Consider the following 18,808-nt stretch of genomic DNA (forward strand, 5'->3'; position numbering starts at 1 on the left):
ACGGGGACCCTCCAACGGAAACTGCAGATGGAGGAGGGGGACACCAGGCATCTGTGCTCCTGGAACTCAATCCACCCTAATTCCCCAAATTGTTCTTCATTAAAAAAAAAGAGAAAAGAAACCCAAACCAAACCAAACCAGGCCTCCTGCCCCACCACAGGACAAATATTTTGAAAGAAATCAAGAGGGAGGAGAAGGGCCTAAGGAATTTTAATATCCACAAAGTACAACAAGACATATCTTTTGCTTCCTTTGTTCATATTTCTTTTACTTTTCTATTTGCTTAGTTTGCAGTTCACCATGTCCCTCCAAGCCCAACCAGCCAATCACTTCTTCACCCGCCAACTTATTCCACCATGCAGAAAGCACTGCCCAAACGTGGGATCCAAGAGGACATGCCAAGGGACACACTCCTCAACCAAAGTGAGCCTAAGCAGCCTTTAGTGCCCCAGCTCATCTGCTGGGACTTTTTCATAGATGCTTGCATCATTTGCCATTTGTCAGTCTTCAGGGAGTTCCCTGATCTCCTTGACCTTTCAGAGATGATGATGAGGGTTGTCCTTGGGTGCTGCCTGGAGGTACAAAGGCCTTGAAGACCTTGCTGGGAAAGACTGAGACAAAGAGGACGCGGAGTATGTCAGACCTCTGCATCTGCTCTCACTGAATTCAGGAGTGGCCCCACGTTATCTGTGTTTCTTCTGTAACTGTTACTGAAGCAGTAACTGTACTGAAGCAGTTCGGGTACCTTGGACTCCCTTGCAAGGGCCATCTCTAGGGAAGCTGTGGTTTCCTAAAGCCATGGCTATTTCTAAATTCCTCCATCTGAAGTGAGTCTCTGCATCCACCTCCACTCTGCTTCTACTACCTATGGAGCTTCCTCATGAGCTCCCTCTTCACCCAAGCTGGTCTTGTCAGCTATGTACTCACCACTCACCAGAAATGCCCCTAGCGAAGGGGCAGCTGCCCTCTGGAGACAGACCTGCCGGTTCATGAGTCTTGTAGAGAGCAGTGGGTGGCACACAGCCCAGTACTGATCGTAGGATGTGGTCACGGGTAGTAAACACTCAGTACATGCAAAAGGTGCAGGAAACAATACCAACACCGTGATGAGCAGAGGTGGTGCTGTCTCCAGTCATGCAGCTGGCCATCAGCTGGGGCAGGGTGGTGGGTCTGTAGAAGATCTCCAGGGAAGACAAATGGCCCAAGAAGAAGCCCATGGGGGTGTGCGGATGCTGGTTTGCCACCACGTGCATGATGATGAGGGTTTTCTCAAGCACAAACACTATGCAGGTCATGAGAGAGAGAGGGAAGAGATTTGCCTAAGGGCTGGGAACGTTCCCCATTCCGTAGGTATGGGGGACTGCATGATGGCCCCATCGCCCTTTCTCCACCTATGAGGAAGAATATTTGGTTCAGTTTTAGTTTAGTTTTATCCTTGGACTCCCCGGCAAGGGTCATCTCTAGGGAAGCTGTGGGTTTCCTAAAGTCTATTTCTAAATTCCTCCCTCTCAAGTGAGCCTCTGCATCTGCCTCTCCTCTCTGCTTCTACTAACTATGGAGCTTCCTCAGGAGTTTCCTCTTCACCCAGGCTGGTCTCATCAGCTATGGACTCACCACTGCTCTTTGTGAGCAATTCTGTCTTTAAAGACCAGCTGTACTGAGTTGTGCTGCCCCTCACTGCTGCCCAAGGGATTCCCCACTGAAAGCCCCCTGAACAGGCCAAAGTCTTCCCCTCTGAGGTCTGACACCTGCACTCTGCTCCTCTCCTTCCTCAGGCTGCTCAAGAGCTGCACCCCGCTATTTCATGGTCACTACAGCCAAGGATGACACTGGTTTTCACGTCCCTCACCAGCTCTTCATGGTTTGCAAGGACCTGAGCCAGGTGAGCATCGTCTATGTTGGTCCAGCTGGTGGCTTTCCTAAGAAATTGCTCCAACATCCTCCAGAAACCTATTGGTCTGTTTTCACAGTGCTGTCTTCCCCCTCCAATGAATGTCAGGGTCATTAAAGCCCCCAGAAAGAGCCCCAGGTCACTGATCTGGAGACATCCTTGAGTTGCTTAAGTAAGAGCTTGTCCACCTCCTCCCCTTGATTGCAGGTTCTTCATTTCCCGCCACGATGTTGCCCAAACTGGCCTCTCCTCCGATCCTCACCCACAAGGGCTCACCCAACCTGTTGACCTCTAGATTCATTGGACTCTTTGAAGAGTGTATCATCAAGAGGGTGAGTAAAGGATGGGGGAGAGGAGAACCAGAAGATGTTGAGAACGTAGTCCCGCAGGTGGAGACCCCAGTGCAACGTGCTTCCAATTCATGCAGTGCCTTGCACCTACCGGATAGAGATGGGACAGAGCTGGCCTCACTGCAGGGGTGGGGATCAGTCACTTCCACACAAGCACCAAAGGAATCGGAGATGCCACCTGGGGTGTCTGTCACACACCTGCTCTGAGGGGACGTGGCTTTCCTGCAGGTCCTGTGCTGTCCCTGCCAGCCCCAGGCAGTTTTGGTGGAGAGCCTTGGCGTCTCACAGAGCCCTACAGGCCTGTATTTGGCCATTCAGTGAGCAGCTGCCCTCCATTAGGTCGGGCTCCGTGGGGATGTGTGAGACAACTCTTGTTACAGCCAGTGCACAGGTCGTCAATACAGGTAAAGACGGGAGAAAGAGAGCGACTTCACTCTTGGGCACAGAATTGCATTTTTGCTCAGCTGAACACCTCTATGGGCAGCCCTGAACAGCGTGAGTAGGGACAGGTGGTGATGTCCTAATGTGGGCATCTGCCGTCATTTCAGCTGGCATCCTCACCAGGCCGCAGGATGATGCCCCCAGATGTTTCCCAGTCTCTCAGTACTGCTCCATTATCATGGACTACATCGGGCACCTCAAATGTCACCAGGGGCTTGTGTGTCAACTCCTGGTCTCCATCTCCATCACTGACCATGGGACTATAGAAAAGGAGTGCAGGTGCCTAATTGTAACAGACGCCATGACTGAAGCAAGAGGAATCCCACCTCCTGGGGGTTTGTGGCAGGCAGGGGAGGGAGCTGAGGTCCCTTCCAGCCCCAGCACTACAAATCCAGCATGAGATGCCTCCATTGACTCAGCTGATTGCCTTCCCTCAGCATGGCTAAAGGAGATGCCTCCCTGGCAGTGTCCAGGTGTCCTGCCTCATGATGGGCCAAGGCAGGGGGATTCTCAGACCTAACTGTGTCTGGGAGAGCAGAAAGGACATTGCTGCAACCAGGTTCCTGGAGAGCCGCAGGGAGACCTGGAGGGAGCGCCGAGTGGGGTGGGGGGCAGAGAAAGTGACGTCTTGGGCAGGTGCCCTCCTCCGGGGCTGAGACAGGCTCCTGGGGTGGAGGGAGCTCCTGGGAAGCAGGCAGCAGTGCAGAGAGACAGCTCTGCCAAGGAGCAACTCCTCTGCCAAGCGCAGCAGGGCTCTGGGCAAAGGAGTAGGGCAGAGCGAGATTAAAGGCAGGCTGGAGTGGGAGGAGAGAGGAGAGCTGCAAGGGAAGAAACCTTTCCAGCCCTTGACACGGGAAGTCTCTTGGTGCAGGGCAATGCAGCTGCCGTTGCGGGAAGGGTCTCCGAAAGCGTTCATAGCCTCCAGGGTCTGTCAGGAGGCCTCCCAGCCCAGGGGCTCATGTTAGACAAGGGGGAAGGGGTGAAGGCAGGGTGTGCAGCCAGAGCTGCCCAGGGCATTTCAGAGGGCACTCTTGCAGAGGAAGAGCAAGGCAGGGGATACCTTAAAGGTAAAGAGCTTTCCTGAGGCCGTGCTTCCAGTTTCCTGCTGTTTCAGGACAAAGGGAAAAGGCGCTGCTGCGTTTGGCGAGGGAGCCTGAGAGTCCTGAGCTGCCACGCTGAAAGATCAGTAGGTCTGGTAGGAGCCAAGGCAACTGCTTCCATCCCCTCCTCTACCTCCAGAGAGCACCAGCATCACCTTTGCTGGCCTCAGCAGGGTTTCTCTGACCTGCTCCTTACTGCCTGCAAGCGGGGAGTACCTCTAGAGAGTGCCTGGAACTGGGAGTTTTCTTCAGGTCAGAGCTGAGCAGACAGGAGTGAGTGATGGGGTCTGTGATCCCTGACAGGGAAAAACTGGAGGGCAGAGAAACAGCTCCAGGCAGCAGAGACATGGGCAGAGAGCTCTAGGAATCTCCAACCCCAAATGGCATGGGAGGGAGAATTTGGGAAGCTCCCTGTCATGCCCTCCAATGCAGACACCTTCCTCTGCGCAAGACCCCTGCTCTCGTCTCCCACCCAGCACAGCCTCTGCCCTCAAGGCTGTGTGGTCCAGGGCAGGAGTTGCCTCCTCTGCAGCCAGAGCTCTGGCACAGCAGAGGGGCATCTCTCCTGACACGTGGCCGCTTCCCTCTGCAGGGCAAAGGGGCTGAGGGCGACTGCCCTGGGCTTTTGCTAACTGGGAGGTGCTGTGCTCTGCTGGGTAAGGAGAAGGCTTTCCTGAGTGCCCGGCCGCCTCTCCTCTCCTTGCTTCCCTTAGGAGGAGAGTCACAGAGTTCTTCTTTGTTCCTGCCCCTGCTTGTGCTGCTCTTCTTCCTGCTCGTGGGGTGCCTGGCAGTAACGGTGGTGGTGTGGGGCAAGGGGTGGGGGTGTGGAGTGCCTGCTCTGGCCCTGACCTGGAGGGCGCTGCCCTGGAGGTGTTTCCATGGGACCAAGGTGCCCAAGCCCTCTCTTCATTTTCCAGGCTCCAGACACTGCACTCAGTGCTTGGGCAATGAGGCACTGCTTCCCTTAGCAGACAGCACCTTAAGACACCTGATTATGCTGGACAGGGAGTCCTGCGGGGCTGTGAGCATCCCTCCAGAAGGACACAGCTCTCCTGCAGGACCTAGGAGATGTCTGAGAGCACCCGATCTGCCCATGCCAATCAGCATCCTTGCCCTGTCCTCCTCATACTCCGCAGAGCTGTGCTGGAAAGGAGAGGTGTTTTGAACTCTGCACCTGGAACAGGACCCCTCTGCTCCCAGGACAGTCCAGTGTCTTTTCCAGAGCAACCTCTGGGTGCAGTCTTCCTGCAGCTGAGAGCGGTGCAAGCCCAGAGCAGCTGGGCACCAGGCTGATGGACAGAGCAGCCCTCCTGCATGGGAGCACTGATGGAGGTTTGCACTGAGGCAACAGGGCAACAGCGGAATTTCAGCCCTTCCAAGGCCATTTCCCAAGTGGGATGGCGGTGTCTGAATACTAAAACACAGTATAACGCAACATATGTGCTGCACCTCATCTCCCACCATCCTCTGGGGAAGAAAGCGTCCTTCTGGGCTTTTTGCCCTCCGCTCTAGTGCAGCACAGGGAACTCCTCCCCAGGAAGCCTCCCTCCAAACACCCGGGGCTGTTGCTGCCTCCATGGGTCCTTGCTGGAAAGCAGGGCTGACCCTTCCGGAGCCCCTGGGGAGAGGGCACGGCTCTGCACAGCACACTCAGCCAGCACAAACCAGAGCTGAAGCCTCAGAGCTGAGTAACAGCCCCCCAGGAAAGAAAAGCACCCTTAGGTATTGCACAATGAATGAATGAAATTTTTCTCAGAGAAGCTTCTCTGAATTTTCCTCTTTTCTCTCCTTTGGCAGTTTCCATGCCCAGAAGCAGCAGATGTCCAATAGCAGCTCCACGAACGAGTTCCTCCTCCTGGCATTTGCACACACGCAGGAGCTGCAGCTCCTGATCTTCTGGCTCTTCCTGGCCATCTACCTGGCTGCCCTCCTGGGCAACGGCCTCATCATCACTGCCATAGCCTGCGACCACCGGCTCCACACCCCCATGTACTTCTTCCTCCTCAACCTCTCCCTCCTCGACCTGGCCTCCATCTCCACCACTCTCCCCAAAGCCCTAGAGAACTCCCTGTGGGACACCAGGGCCATCTCCTACCTGGGATGTGCTGCACAGGTCTTTTTCTTTGTCGTCTTCGTTGGAGGAGAGTATTTTCTTCTCACTGTCATGGCCTATGACTGCTACGTGGCCATCTGCAAACCCCTGCACTACGGGACCCTCCTGGGCAGCAGAGCTTGTGTCCACATGGCAGCAGCTGCCTGGGGCAGTGCGTTTCTCAATGCTCTCTTGCACACTACCAATACATTTTCCCTACCCCTCTGCCAAGGCAATGTCCTGGACCAGTTCTTCTGTGAAATCCCCCAGATGCTCAAGCTCTCCTGCTCAGATGCCGACCTCAGGGAAGTTGGGGTCCTTGTGGTTACTGCCTGTTTAGTCTGTAGGTGTTTTCTATTCATTGTGGTGTCCTATGTGCAGATCCTCAGGGCCGTGCTGAGGATCCCCTCTGAGCAGGGACAGCACAAAGCCTTTTCCACGTGCCTCCCTCACCTGGCCGTGGTCTCCCTGTTTGTCAGCACTGCCATGTTTGCCTACTTGAAGTCCTCCTTCATCTCCTCCCCAGTTCTTGACTTAGTGGTGGCAGTGCTGTACAGTGTGGTGCCTCCAGCAGTGAACCCCCTCATCTACAGCATGAGGAACCAGGAGCTCAAGGATGCCCTATGGAAAATGACCCAATGGCCGCTGTTTCATTGAGAATAACCTGCCTTCCCTTCTCATCACATTTCCCAGAGTCTTTCTTAGGCCAGGAGTCTGTTTTCTTCTCTCGCAATAATCCTGCTTATAGATAATTTTCTGGGCTTATACTACTTGTCTTGAGGCTTGATCTTATTGTGTGTGACTGTTGCACAACACTGTGTGATATGTGGCATGTACAATAGCAGCTCTTCAATAAAACAGAATCTTTCAGGTCCAGTGCCTGAAGGCTGGGCTCTTCCTCCAAAGCTGCTGCCAAGAAAATATCCAGGGAAGTGGTTTTTTGAAGAGTCTGATCTCCTTGTCTTCTCAGCGTTTTGGGAGTTAAGCTCATGGTACTATTGTGTTCCACTGACCAAATGTTCTGAATTTAAAAGCTCTCTTCTTGGTGTCCAGGGGCAGGGGAGATGGTCCATGAGCTCCCATTCTCTCCTCAGGTTTCTTCATGTATGACAGGAGTGATGGCATACACCAGACTCCCTGGAAATGAATTTGAATGGGTGAGGAGAGGGGAGGATGGGGACTCACCACGTGCCCTGGGGTTGAAATGAATGGAGGCTCAGAAGGTGAAAGGCCCTCAGATTTGACACCCCCCCCAAAAGCAAAACATGAAGCTGGTGAAGCTGTTGAAGTGTCTAGAGCACAAGTCTTATGAGGAGCGGCTGAGGTAGTAGGGGTTGTTTAGTTTGGAGAAGAGGAGGCTGAGGGGAGACCTTATTGCTCTCTACAACTGCCTGAAAGGAGGCTGTAGTGAGATGGGGCTCTTTCTCTTCTCCCAAGTAACAAGGCATAGGATAAGAGGAAATGGGCTCAAGTTGTGCCAGGGGAGATTTAGATTAGATATTAGGAAAAAAATCTTCACAGAGAGAGTGGGTAGGCATTGGAACAGACTGCCCAGGGAAGTGCTACAATCACAGTCCCTGGAAGTATTCAAAAATCGTGTGGATGTGGTGCTTAGGGACATGGCTTAGAGGTGGACCAGGCAGTGAGGTTAAGAGGTTGGACTCGATGCTCTCTGGGGTCCTTTCCCACCTTAACGATCCTATGATTCTATGACTAAACTGAGGTATGCAAAACAAGGACTCTGCCATGGGAGTCCGCAGGAGCCCAGCAGGCAGAGGGAAGGGAGAGCGGAGAGATGCAGGAGCTGCCTGAGGAGCGCCAGGACTCTCATGCCGTCCTGGGCAGTGGGGCTGGTGGGAGCAGAGGAGGGGGTAAATTCAGTCAGCGTTGGGCATCACGTACAATATGAATTCAGGAGAGCCAGAGAGCGCCTAGCCTCTGTTTCCTTGTGCCCTTGGGGCCAGCACCATCCCTGGGGCTGATGCGGAGCCTGAAGCCCCCCTCTCTTCTCCCCAGCAGCTGCTGTGCCCTTCAGAGGGACTGGGGCTGTGGGGTGAGTGCCCAGAGCTCTGCAGCACCCTGTGGTGGGCGCTGCCGTGGGGCCAGCCCAGGCTGGGCTGCTCTGCTGCACTGGGCTGGGTAGAGGGCAGGGGAGGTGGGGAGAGCTGGGGAGGGGCTGGGCTGGGCTGGGAAGTGCCCAGGAGAGGAAAGCACCAGTGGAGAGCTAAGCTGTGTGAGTGTGCAGGGTGGGGGCACCCAGCAGGGTGCTGCCAGTGCAGAGTCAGGCATCATGGTGAAGGAAGCAAGGCACCGAAGGTGCAGAAGAGAGGGGCCAGGTCTCTGCCATGTTCCCTGGACACCCTGCAGAAGCTGCCCTGGGAAAACTGTCCCAGAACAGTGCCACACACTGGCCATTTCCATCTCTGTTCGTACATCCCCGCCCTGAGAAGGGACGTTTCCTGCAGGGTCAGCCCCATCCTCCCCTGGGGCTCTGTGATGCCCAACTCCACCACCAGTATTCAGAAAAAGGGAACGAGTTTCCTACTGACATTTATTGCAAACAAGCCCCAGAGCTCTTGCCACAGCTGGTCTCTCAGCCAAGCCAGTTCTCAGACAGATCCAGCTTGAACAGGTGCTCATGGCCTTGTCTCAACAAATACTGAAAATCTCCATTGATTGCGATCACACCAGCCGGGGTGGGTTCTTGCTCCTGTGCTTTGTTCTGAATGATTTCTAAGGAACCCCTCTCTCTCAGCCTCTCCTTGTCCATAATGTGCTCCAGGTCCCAGCCACCCTTCTGGCCTCTGCAGGACTTGCTCCAGTCTGTCAGGGTCTTTCTTCTGCTGGGAAGCCCCATGCTGCATGCAGCAATCCGGATGTGGTGCTTCTGTAGTGGGTTAGCCTTGGCCAGCAGCCAGACACCCACCCAGCTGCTCACTCACTCCCCTGCCTCAGCAGGACAAAGGGAGAAAATAAGATGGAATAACTCATAGGTCAAGATAAAGTAAAGGAGATCAGTTACCAATTACCATCATGGGCAAAGACCCGTTCACTTAGGGAAGATCAAATTCATTTGTTGCCAATTATGTAAAGATTCAGATTGTGAGAAACAATGACAAAAATATTAAAGACCATTCCCCTCACGCTTTCTCCCACGCTCACATTACTCCATTGTTTCCAGTTCTTCTACCTACCCCAACACCACGAGGAGTAGGGGGGATGGTGAAGAGGTGGTTAACAGTCACTACAGAACATCTCTCCTGCTCCTTCCTCCTCACACTTCTCCCCTGCTCCAGCTTCCATCCTCTCCATGGGATCCCACCATACTTGTGGTCAAGGCTAGGTGTTGTTCCTTTCTTTCTGTCTTATTTTTCTCCTTCATACTCACTGAATGACGGAAATGTTGAGATTGGAAGGGATCTCTGGAGATCCTGTAGTTCAACCCCCCAGCTGAGGCAGCGTCAGCTAGAGCAGGTTGCTGAGCACCTTGTCTAGCTGGGTTGAGAATATCTCCATGGATGGAGACTCCACAGCCTCTCTGGGCATCCTGTTCCAGTGGTTGACCACCCTCACAGCCAAAAAGTGCTTTCTTGGGTTCAGATGGCATTTCATGTGTTTTTGGCTCTGTCCATCGCCCCTTGTCTTGTCACTGGGAACTACTGAGAAGTGTTTGGCTCCCTGGTCTTCATGCCCTCCCATCAGGTATTTGTACACATTAACAAGATCCCTCCAAGCCTTTTCTTCTCCAGACTGAACAGTCCCACATCTCTCAGCATTTCCTCCTATGAAAGATGCTGCAGTCCCTTAAAACAGCTTTATGGCCCTTTGCTGGACTTGCTTTCGTAGGTCAAGAACTTTATTGTAGTGAGGAGCCCAGCACTGGACACAGAACTCCAGATGGGGCCTCGCCAGTGCTGAGTGGAGGGGAAGGGTCACCTCCAGTCACCACTCACCAGTCAGCCCTCAGCATGACATCCACAGTGTGGCTAGATCACAGGCTGCCCTCCCCCAGGGACTTTCTCAGCAGCACCTTGTCCTTCTTGCAGATCAGCTCCACCTCTGGCACAGGCCCCACGCTGCTGCAGAGTCACCTGGGACAGCAAAGCCCTCTCCTGCCAGGGCTGCACAGCCCAGGCCTCTTTCTCTCTGCCCTTGGGGACTGCAGCTTTTGCTCTCGGTGTGGGAACCTCATCCATCATTATGGCACCACCTGCCACCCACTCCAGCGTGCCTCTGCTGGGAAGCCAAGCCTTGCCACACACGGGGTCCCATCTCTGGGCACCAGGTTTCCATGTGACAAGTCTGCCCTTGGCCCTGGTGCCACATCTGAGGTGCTGCAGCCCAAATGGGCACCAAAGCCCAGAGCCTGGGGCACAGAGAGCGGGAGCCCCCTGTGCCATCACAGAGCTGTGACATCAGTGGAATAAGAGCTGAGGTGGGGAAGGACAGCTCCCATGGCTTTTGTGGTTGCTGGAGATACAACATCTTGAGGAGAGACTGACAGGGGAGATGAGAAGTGGGGGATGCCCTGTGTGATGTGAGGGCAGCTCAGATATATGGAGGGTCTCTATGGGACATGTTACAGGTTAGATGGTGGCTTGTGTGTTGGTCAGCTTCTAAATGGGCCACCCAGTCTTCTGCCCTCTTGGGTCTCATGCTCCCAAAAGAGGAAGAGCTGGTCAGGCATGTGAAGACCTGAAGGCTGTAGTGGCCATGAAATTGTGGTCTCCAGATCCCCAGGGACATGGGGAAGGAGAGGAGCAGAGAGCAGACCCTGCACATCAGGGAATGAGAATTTGACCTACTGAGGGCACTGGCAGGTGCGATCCCATGGGGGTATTGTCAGGGCCCTGAGAGCATCCATAGACCTTCACAGCCCTGACCAGCATTTACCTGCAGCTTCCACCCCCACCTCTGTCCATGGACCCTGGAGACCATTTATGCCCAGTTTCACCCAGCTTGATCTATACTGTAGGTGTACGGGTCTCCAGACACAGCCAGAGACACAGCCTTGCCTGTCCATGGACCTTGTTGAGTCAGACTTGCAGACTCACTTCCCAGCTTGATTCTTTATGGAGCGTACAAGGGAATGACACCATGGCCCTCCAAGTGCCAGACCCCAGCTAATTCACAGAGGCCTACACTCTTTTTGCTGCCTTTCCTCCCATCACTTGGTGTCCTGGTTTCAACTGGGATAGAGTTAATTTGCCCATGGGAAGTAGTGTATGAATTCCTTGTTTTGCTTTGTTTGCGTTCACGGTTTTTGCTTTGCCTGTTTAACTGTTCTAATTTATTTTACTTCAATTATTAAACTGTTCTTATCTCAACCCATGAGTTTTCTCCCTTTTACCCTTCTGATTCTCTCCCCATCCCACTGGTGGGGAGTGAGCGAGCAGCTGTGTGGTGCTTAGTTGCTGGCTGGGGTTAAACCACGACGGTCCTTTTTGGCGCCCAATGTGGGGCTCGAAGGTTTCGAGAGAACAACAGATTTAATTGGAATGTGCTAGATCGAATTTCTAGCTGTTATTGCTGTTTAGCTGTTAATCGGCAGGCTTCTGTGCTTGCCACGGGGCTTGCTTGCCTTACTGTATGTTGGAGTCTAGTGCTTGTTAGTGGCTGCTTTTTGCTTTTGCTGCTTGCTGTACTGCTGTCCTGCTTATCATCTTACTCTGCTGCGCTTGGGAATATTTTGATAACAGCAATGGCCACGTGCCTGGGCTGGCAGATGGCCAGCGCATGGCTGCTGTTTTTCTGTGCTGCTGTACTGGACAGGCTGGAACTCCAGTGTGAACTCGAGTCGAAGGGACTGTGACCTGTGGACGAGTCCCTGCGGGAGCACAACAGCCCAAAGTGTCTGTGGACGTGGATAATCCCATGTCAGAGCAGCCCATGGAAGTTAAGAGTGGAGCAGAGATCGACCTGCAGCCCATGGAGGACCCCATGCTGGAGCAGGTGGATGCCCGAAGGAGGCTGTGACTCCATGGGAAGCCTGCGCTGGAGCAGGCTCCTGGAAGGACCTGTGGACCCGTGGAGAGAAGAGCCCACGCTGGAGCAGGTTTGCTGGCAGGGCTTGTGTCCCTGGGGGGGATCCACTCTGGAGCAGTTCGTGAAGAACTGCAGCCCGTGGGAAGGACTCACGTTAGAGAAGTTCATGGAAGACTGTGCCATGGGAGGGACCCCATGCCGGAGCAGGGGCAAGGGGAGGACTCCATTGCAGTGTTAAACCCTATAACCTGGCCCAAAGGGGCCAGGGGTGGAGACTGTAATGGAAATACCTTTAAATTGTTGTGACCCGGGATTTGAGTTGCATGTTATAGGAATTACCATAGCAGGAACCACCTGAACCAATGGAGGAGAATCCTTACAAGAAGTAGTGCAAGTGCAGCAGTGACCTGACCTGAGCTGGCTTTGGTGCCCAATAACTCCACGCAACACACCACCTCTCCTGTCCTGAGTGACCACTATCACAGATAGAGCCCAAAGTCATGGACTAAATGAGCTCAATGGACATTTTTGGGACAACAGGGGTGGTGGTTAAAGAGGATGTATTGGATAATGTGGGACCTGAGCATGATGTAAATGGTATGGAATAAGGGGTGGATACTGTCCTGGTTTCAGCTGGGACAGAGTTCACTTTCCTCTTGGTAGCTGGTATGGGGCTGTGTTTTGGGTTTAGGATGAGAACAATGTCGATGATACACTGATGCTTTGGTTCTTGCTAAGTAGTCCTAAGCTGTTGCTAAATAGGTGTTAAGTGGTGCTCACACTGGGCAAGGACTTTTCAGCTTCCCCTGCTCTGCCGGTTATGCAAGAAGATGAGAGGGGGCACAGCCAGGGGGGTGCTGACCCAGACTGGCCCAAGGGCTATTCCATACCATATGACGTCATGCTCAGTATATAAGCTGGGGGAAGAAGAAGGAAGGGGGGGACATTGGGTATGATGGCGTGTGTCTTCCCAAGTAACCGTTACGTGTGATGGAGCCCTGCTTTCCTGGAGATGGCTGAACACCTGCCTGCCCATGGGAAGTAGTGAATGAATTCCTTGCTTTGCTTTGTTTGCGTGGACAGTTTTTGCTTTGCCTATTTAACTGTTCTAATTTATTTTACTTCAATTATTAAACTGTTCTTATCTCAACCCATGAGTTTTCTCCCTTTTACCCTTCTGATTCTCTCCCCATCCCACTGGTGGGGAGTGAGCGAGCAGCTGCGTTGTGCTTAGTTGCTGGCTGGGGTTAAACCGTGACACCCTTCTAGCCCCAGAACTACAGACTCAGGATGAGATGCCTCACTTGACTCTGCTGACTCCCTTCCCTCAGCAGGGGTAAGAGAGACCCCTCCCCGTCACTCTCTGGGTGTCCTGCCTAATGATGGGAGAAGAAAACGTTATTATAGGACCGAACTCTGTCTCTGTTAAGACAAATTACACTGCTGGGAGTAAGCGATTCCTTCCTTCTGTTTCACAGCAGGTTCCCCTGGAGCCCCAGGGACACCTGGAGGGAGCCCAGAGGGGCAGAGAAAGTGCTGCCTTGGGCTGGGCCTCTGCTGCTGAGCTGGGCTGGGCTCCTGGGATGGAGGGAGCTGCTGGCAAGTGGGCAGCCCTGCAGAGAGACAGCTCTGCCCAGGAGCAGCTCCTCTGCAAAGCGCAGCAGGGCTGAGGGCACTGCCTGCAGGCACCGAGGGGAGACGAGGGAAGTGACAGAGGTTAAAAGCAGTGTGGGGTGGGAGGACAGAGGAGAGCCCACTTGGAGAAAAATCTTCACAGCCCTGAAGAGGGTAAGTCTCTGGCTGCAGGGCAATGCAGCTCTGGTTCCTGGAATGACCTCCTAAAGCTGTCACATAACCACAGCCTATGGGATCTGCCAGGAGGACTCTCACAGTTTCTCCAGTGTACAGAAAAAGGATGTGCTTTGTTACAGGGCTTCCCTGCTGCACAGTCAGAGGGACAGGGCATGATGGCTGCATTCACCCACGGATGGCTGGAGGGTGTGAAGCTGGGTGTGCAGGCAGGGGTGCCCAGGGCCGTCCTTCAGAGCAGGGACCCTGCAACCCAGGGGGCTGTGTGCCGCGGCAGGGACTTTGTCTCTTGCCAGTGTTGGCACTCAGCCTGCCTGGGGAGCTCCCAACAGCAGTGCAGGGAGAAGCTGTGGGTGGAAGAAGCAACTCCTGCAGGAGAAGGACCTTCTTCTGTCAAGGGGGTGCTGCGTGGGTCAGGGCTGCTCACAGCTCCAGATGACCCCAGGACATTTCCTGGGGGACTTTTCAAGGGGAAGGTCAAGGCAGGGATTACTATAAAGATACGGAGCTTTTCTGCATCTGTGTTTTCAGTTTCCTACTCTTGGGGAATATGGGGGGAGAAATGCAAAAGGAGCTCTCTTGCTTGAACAAGTCACTGAGACTCCTGAGCTGTAACTTTGATGTATCAGTAAGCCTGATAGAAGCCTGATAAAGTGCCTTCAGCCACTCCTCTGCCTATAGACAGCACCAGCATCACTTTTGCTGGACCCATCAGGGTTGTTCTGACCTGTCCTTTTGCACCTGCAAACAGGAACATGTGTCCAGTGAGAGCCCTGCAGACAGGCAGGTTTCTGTAGGGCCAAGGTGCGTGCACAAATGCTGGGATGGGGTCTCTGAGCCCTGACAGGGAAAGACCTGGCACAGGGAAACACCTTCCAGGAGGAAAATCTCCCGGCAGCAGGAGAATGACCAGGGAATGAGAGGAAATTAAAAGCTAAACTGTTGTGGGAGGGAGAATTCAGAAAACTCCATAGCATCCCCTCCAATTCAGACCCCTTCCTCTGAGCAAGCCCCCTTGCCTCGTCTGCCACCCAGCAAAGCCTCTGCCCTCAGGGCGTAAACCACCTCCTCTGCAGCCAGAGCTCCAGCAGAGCCCTGGTGCCTCTCTCAGCCATGGGCCCATTTCCCTCTGCAGAGCACGGGGGCTGAGAGCAGCTGCCCGGCACATCTGAGTAAGGGTACCGCTGTCCTGAGTGCCCGGCTGCCTCTCCCCTTGCCTCTCTCAGCCAGACCCTCACTGTATTTTTCCTCGTTTCTCCACTTGTCTGTGTAATTGTTATTTTCTTTCATTCTTGCTGTCAGGCTCCCCAGGGGATGGGAGTTTCAGCTGCAGAGTCACACACTGATCTTGTCTGTCATCCCATGCAGGTGTGTCCATGGGAACAGGTGTCCCAGCTTTCCTCTCACCTGTGGAGATCTCATCCATACAGTCTGTGGGGCTGGGGAATGAGCTGATTTTCCCTTACAGTGATGCCATCATTAGGACACTCGGCTGTCTCCTCAGAGTGACCTTCCAAGCTGTCAGCTGCCCTGCAGGATGCAAACCTGTCCCATAGCACCTGTTTTATCGGAAAACCCCATGGAGAACACAAAGACTCTCCAGCTGAGGCAATGCTGTTGGGTTGGTGCAATGAGGGACATGTGTCCTTGGCTAAAAGTGGGCTTCTAAGACCTATAGAAAGGGTGAGACATTTTGTGGTCTGCGCTGGATCCCTCTGCTCTCAGCAGTGTCTGGTGGCTTTTCAGGAGAACATGGGCATGCGATGGCCCTTCACCTCTGAAAGGTTCAAGCCCAGGGCAGCTGGGAACAACACGGAGGGACAGACCAGCTCCCCTCTCTGCACTAAGCCACAGGCAACCTTCTTGCTGTGCAGGACTCCCTCTGTTCTCCCTGAGTGCTGCAGAAATGCTGAGGGTTTCTGACATCCAAGGACAATCCCCAGGTGAGATGGGGGGAGCTGTCAAAACACCCAAACCTCTCAAACTGATTTCTGCCATTTTGGTTCTTTAGCACTGAGAGGGCAGGTGCTGACAAGGTCTGCATTCGGAGAGGTTTCATTTGACAAAGCCAAACACCAGGACTGGCTCCTGCCCTCACTGTTCCCATGAACCCACTGCTGCAGAGCAGAGCTGACTCCTCACCAGCCAGCAAGCAGCGGCCCTGCTCGTCACAGCATTCTTGGCCAGCACCAGCCAGAGGTCCAGCCACAGAGCTGAAGGAAGGTCTCCTAGAAAAAGAAAACTGTGTTTGTGTAACAGAGAAGGGTCTAGGATAAATGGCTTTGATTTTGCTCAGAGAAGAATTCCCTAACTAATCTCTGTCTTTTTCCTCTTGAACAATACCTCATGCCCAGAGGGACCAAATGTCCAACGGCAGCTCCATCACCAAGTTCCTCCTCCCGGCATTTGCAGACATGCGGGAGCTGCAGCTCTTGCACTTCTGGCTCTTCATGGGAATCTACCTGGCTGCCCTCCTGAGCAATGGCCTCATCATCACTGCCGTAGCCTGTGACTACCGCCTCCACACCCCCATGTACTTCTTCCTCCTCAACCTCTCCCTCCTGGACCTGGCCTCCATCTCCACCACTCTCCCCAAAGCCATGGCCAATGCCCTGTGGGACACCAGGGCTATTTCCTATGCAGGATGTGCTTCACAACTCTTTCTGTTTTCCTTCTTGCTTGGAACACAGTATTTTCTTCTCACTGTCATGGCCTATGACCGCTACGTGGCCATCTGCAAACCCCTGCACTACGGGACCCTGCTGGGCAGCAGAGCTTGTGTCCACATGGCAGCAGCTGCCTGGGGCAGTGCGTTTCTCAATGCTCCCTGCACACTGCCAATACATTTTCCCTACCCCTCTGCCAAGGCAATGTCCTGGACCAGTTCTTCTGTGAAATCCCCCAGATCCTCAAGCTCTCCTGCTCACATGCCGACCTCAGGGAAGTTGGGGTCCTTGTGGTTACTGCCTGTTTAGCCTTTGGGTGTTTTGTTTTCCTTGTGGTGTCCTATGTGCAGATCTTCAGGGCCGTGCTGAGGATCCCCTCTGAGCAGGGACGCCACAAAGCCTTTTCCACGTGCCTCCCTCACCTGGCTGTGGTCTCCCTGTTTGTCAGCACTGCCATGTTTGCCTACCTGAAGCCCCCTGACACCTCCTCCCCATTCCTGGATGTGGTGGTGGCAGTCCTGTACTCTGTGGTGCCTCCAGCAGTGAACCCCCTCATCTACAGCATGAGGAACCAGGCGCTCAAGGATGCACTGAAGAAGATGATTCCATCAGTAGTCTTGCAGCAGCAATAGCTACCCATGTCTCTTCACAAGAGATTTCCAATTCATATCAGGATCCTCCTGTGCTTTGGGCATTTTATCTGTGATAACCATGTTTGTCCACGAATGTCTGCAGCCACTCCACTTCTCCAGAGACATGACACCAGTCTGTCTGACCTCGAGGCCTTTGTACATGCATCTAGCAGTATTGTACAGGTGGCCTCCTGTGTCACATCTCTGTAATAAAAGGGAATTTCCACAGTGCAGATATCTGGAAGTTGGGCTCTTCTTCGAAACCTGAGGTCAGGAAGAGGCTGAAGAGATTATTCCCACGAGGTCGTGCTGCTGTGCTTGGGTTCTCCATGGGCACAGTTCCCTGGGATAAGGCACTCTGGGTGCAGGGACGTCCCTATGGAAGAGCAAAGGAGCAGCTCCGTGCTTCCAGGGGGGGATAAATGGCAGAGAGACCGATTTCTGCATGCACCAACTCGGGGCAGGCTGCACTGTCACTGGGGCAGCAGGAGCAGCCTGAGGAGGAGAGGGGCTGTCTTAGACGGGCTTCTGTCAGTTGGCAATAAGGTTCTCTTGGAGACAATAGGAGACAGTGGCCTCTGTCTCCTCAGGCTATGGCTGGTCCTCAGCCCTGGGGCTAATGGGGAAGGCTGAGAACCCTCTCTGACCCCCCAGGACCTGCTGTGCCCTTCAGAGGGGGGTGGCTGTGGTGTGAGTTCAAGAGCTCTGCAGCACCCTGTGGTGGATGCTGCTGTGGGGTCAGCCCAGACTGGGCTGGGCTGGGGAGAGGGCAGGGGAGGTTCTGGAGAGCTGGGGAGGGGCTGGGCTGGGCTGGGAAGTGCCCGGGAGAGGAAAGCACCAGTGGAGAGCTAAGCGGTGTGAGTGTGCAGGGTGGGGGCACCCAGCAGGGTGCTCACAGTGCAGAGTCAGGCGTCACGGTGAAGGAAGCAACGCACCAAAGGTGCAGAAGAGAGGCTTGGTCTCTGCCATGGTCCCTGGACAGCCCAGGGAAGCTGTCTCATGGAAATCCTCTCACACACCGGCCATTTCCATTGCTGGCCATACACCTCAATCCTGAGAAGGGACCTTTGCTTCATGGTCACCTCTGTCCTCCTCCGGGGCTCTGTGGTTACCCAACTCCACCACCTTTATTAATAAAAAGGGAAGCAGTTTCCTACTGACACATTACACACAAGTCCCAGGGCTCTTGCCACTGCTGGTCTCTCAGCCAAGCCCTTTCTCAAACAACTCCAGCTAGTTCAGGTGCTCATGGCCTTGTCTCAGCAAATGTTGAAATCTCCATTGACTGAGATCCCACCAGCTGGCCTGGGTCCTTGCTCCAGTGTTTGACTTGGAGGGATTTCTCAAAAATTCCCAGCTCTCTCAGCTTCTCCTTGTCCAGAACGGGCTTCAGGCCCCAACTACACTTCTGGCTTCTGCAGGACTCACTCCAGTCTCTCAGGTTCTTTCTTGTGCTGGAGAGCCCCATACTGGACACAGCATTCCTGATGCGGTCCTGTGGTGGGTTAACCTTGGCCAGCAGCCAGACACCCACCCAACTACTCACTCACCCACCCTCTTCAAAATGATGGGGCGGAGGCACATGGGAAAATAAGATTAAAATGGTCATGGGTCAAGATAAAGACAGAGAGATCACTTACCAGGTTCCAATTTATTGTCAAAATAAATTTGGATAGTGAGAAACTATGATAAAAACATTGAAGACCATTCCCTACCCAACTTCTTTTTTTCCCAGTGTCCTCGTTTTGGCTGGGATAAGGTTAATTTTCTTCTTAGTAGCTGGTAGAGTGCTGTGGTTTGGGTTTAGGATGAGAACAATGTTGATAACACACTGATGCTTTA

At 53.7% G+C, this 18,808-nt stretch overlaps 1 pseudogene; it reads left to right on the forward strand.

The window, feature by feature from the left end:
• Positions 1–15,944: 15,944 nt before the first annotated feature.
• Positions 15,945–16,966, forward strand: LOC148051778 (olfactory receptor 14J1-like; annotated as a pseudogene).
• The last annotated feature ends 1,842 nt before the right edge of the window (positions 16,967–18,808 follow it).

The sequence above is a fragment of the Nipponia nippon genome, unplaced genomic scaffold (assembly GCF_047370975.1).
Source record: "Nipponia nippon isolate SJK-2023a ecotype South Korea unplaced genomic scaffold, ASM4737097v1 scaffold_55, whole genome shotgun sequence".
In the NCBI taxonomy this organism is placed as follows: Eukaryota; Metazoa; Chordata; class Aves; order Pelecaniformes; family Threskiornithidae; genus Nipponia; species Nipponia nippon.